This window comes from Colobus angolensis, unplaced genomic scaffold (assembly GCF_000951035.1).
Source record: "Colobus angolensis palliatus isolate OR3802 unplaced genomic scaffold, Cang.pa_1.0 Scaffold53, whole genome shotgun sequence".
NCBI classification, from domain to species: Eukaryota; Metazoa; Chordata; class Mammalia; order Primates; family Cercopithecidae; genus Colobus; species Colobus angolensis.
In genome coordinates this window covers 12,399,000-12,401,884 of record NW_012118821.1, presented here as the reverse complement: position 1 = coordinate 12,401,884, position 2,885 = coordinate 12,399,000, and the positions used below count along the sequence as shown (strand labels likewise).

Here is a 2,885-nt window from a genome sequence, read left to right as displayed (position 1 = left end):
TGTCTGGGGGACAGTCCGCATGGGGTGACATGCAGGGGCTGTCTGACAATCTGCACAGGGCGACATGCAGGGGCCGTCTGATGGACACTCCACACAGGGTGACATTCAGGGGCTGTCTGGGGGACAGTCCACACGGGGTGACATGCAGGGGCTGTCTGGGGGACAGTCCGCACGGAGTGACATGCAGGGGCTGTCTGACGGAAACTCCACACGGGTGACATGCAGGGGCTGTCTGGGGGACAGTCCGCACAGGACAACATGCAGGGGCCGTCTGATGGACAGTCCGCATGGGGTGACATGCAGGGGCTGTCTGACAATCTGCACAGGGCGACATGCAGGGGCCGTCTGATGCAGACACTCCACATGGGGTGACATGCAGGGGCTGTCTGGGGGACAGTCCGCATGGGGTGACATGCAGGGGCTGTCTGACAATCTGCACAGGGCGACATGCAGGGGCCGTCTGATGGACACTCCACACGGGGTGACATGCAGGGGCTGTCTGGGGGACAGTCCGCACGGGGTGACATGCAGGGGCTGTCTGGGGGACAGTCTGCACAGGGTGACATGCAGGGGCCATCTGACAGACAGTCCACATGGGGTGACATGCAGGGGCTGTCTGATGGACAAGTGAGAGACTGACCCCGGCCTCTGCTTCCCTTAAACACCCTATTTTTCTTTGTTAATGGTACCAGAGCTCCTCTTGGATAGAAATGTGCCCATGAGGAAAATAGGCACATTTGTAAAGATTTAGTTTAAGTATGTCTTGAAGCCAGGCTGTTCTCAAGCCTCAGGTTATCTCAGCCCAGGAATCAGTATGAGAGAAAGGAGGGGGGTTCCAGGGCAGCAGCTCCTGCCTTAACCTGTTCCTTCCTTGCCAGAGGCACCTCTGTGTGGCTCCAGGACCAGAGAGCAAACCTAAGTCCAGAAATGGAGCAGGAGGGAAAGACGGACCCATTAGAGAGAAGCTCCAACCACAGGAGCTGTGTGGAAGGAGGACGGCCTGGTGTGCAGCCGTGAGGTCCCGTCCCCCGAGGCGGACAGGCAGGGGCGTGCTGGTCAGAACTCTGCAGAGGAAGATCCACGGAGCACCGTGCCTGACCGGCCCCGCTAACAGGAGAGCCGCTGCGCAGTGCCGGTGACAGCGCGCATCCGTATAGCACACACAGACCTAGGGAAACTTCAGAAACGTGATCTCATGAAACTGTCTCGCAAAAGAGAAAGCTGAATTTGGTGGGAACGTTTACCATCTTTATTCATGGAATCAGCGCTTTCCTTAGATGAAGCATTTCAGAATTCAACCTGAGGAATAGAAATCACAGGCTTCCAAGTTTGAAGGAAAATTAAACACAGCACACACTCAGTGTGTATTAAAAAGTGTTGCTTCTGATAAACCAGCGGGATGGGCACTGGGTCCAGCAGTGGGTCCCCTCCCAGCCTCGCCACCCCTGGCTCCCCTGTGTGCACTGCTGGCCTCAGTCCGGCCGTCCATACCGCTGACCCCCTCCCTGTGCCCGGTGCCCGGCTGGCTCCTGCTGGCCCAGGACCGCCCGCCCTGCACGAAACCCGCTCCTCTGAGCACACCCAGCTTTGTGTCCGTCTTCCCGCTTCAGGTATTGGTTTCTTCACACAATCTCCGTGTTTCACCTGTTTCTGTAACGTGAGCACCACAGAGAGACTCTTCATAACGAACCCGTCAGCACGTGTGCGTGGGGCCGTCTTCACCAGACACGTGCACAGCACCAGCCGCAGGGCCTTGGCCTGTGTGTGGCTTTATTCCCCACTGTCTGGGTGGATGGGCTCCCTCCTGCTTCTCCATGGACTGATGGCAAACGTGGAAACCCAGAGCCTGGTTCATCCACCCTGAAACCCAGAGAGGCGAAGGGGACTTCCCAAGACCACACAGCCACTTGGACGCGGTGCCGGGACGGGAGCCTGCATTTCCTCACCGTCTGCCTTCCTAACTGCCCTTTGGTCTTCCATTTACTGCACCACCTGCCTTAAACTCTGCTGTCCCCACCAGCCCTATAGTTTAATTATGACAAAATAAGGAAGGCCTTATTAGGCAGGTGACCTACACCAGTCTTGGAAGTTGGCCTGCTGCTTCTGTGACTTTATTATGAGCAATGATTTCCTGACAAGAAACAAAAAATTAGGAAGGATGCTCTCTCAGTGCCTCTTGGCATTGTCATAAAATGTCAGGCACACAGGAGGGTCCCACAGTGGTTTAACCAGGCAGCGGCTGGGATTTTGTGTCTGAGGCCTGCCGTGGTTCCCAGGTGTCGCATCCTTGCCTGAGTCTTCGGGATCAGTCTGGGTGATGAGATTTCTACTACACTGCCCTCCCCTGTAGCTGTCTTTCCTTTCCCACGTCCACCTGCTTGCCGGGCCTGGGACAGCGGATCTGTATGGATACTTGGGAATGTTGGCGTTGGGACTGAGATGAGGTCTCTTTAACCCAGGTCTTTTCTGTTGCCTGAATTTTTCAAAGATGCAAATTAATTATTTCAGGTACTTTCTAAGCCTTATCCACTGTAATGAAGAAAGAACAAAAAGGAAAGAAAGAAAGATGTAAACGTAGTGGTCTGTGGCAGATATGCTGAATGGACTGAGGAAACTTACAAGGTTGTAAACTGTTATCACACCAGATATTACATCAAGGGTGCAACCTTCATGTTTAAGCATTTTAACTTCACAAAATGTCTTCACTTACATGGTAGTAACACATATGAGTGTGTTCTGCTACAGTTAGCAAACCATCTTTGCACATGTTCACAATGTTGGGGTGGCAGGAGCCTGGTTCCTGAGCAGCATCCTTGTTACCCTAAGAAGATGCCAGAGCTCGGGTCCTGCGGGCCGGGCCTGAGGTCCACAGGAAGACGCCAAGA

The 2,885-nt window shown here is 54.4% G+C and overlaps 1 protein-coding gene across 1 annotated transcript in view; it reads left to right on the top strand.

Annotated features, from left to right (window-relative positions):
- SNTG2 (syntrophin, gamma 2) overlaps window positions 1-2,885 on the top strand; it is a 243,436-nt gene that overhangs the window by 178,108 nt on the left and 62,443 nt on the right. The window lies entirely within an intron of this gene.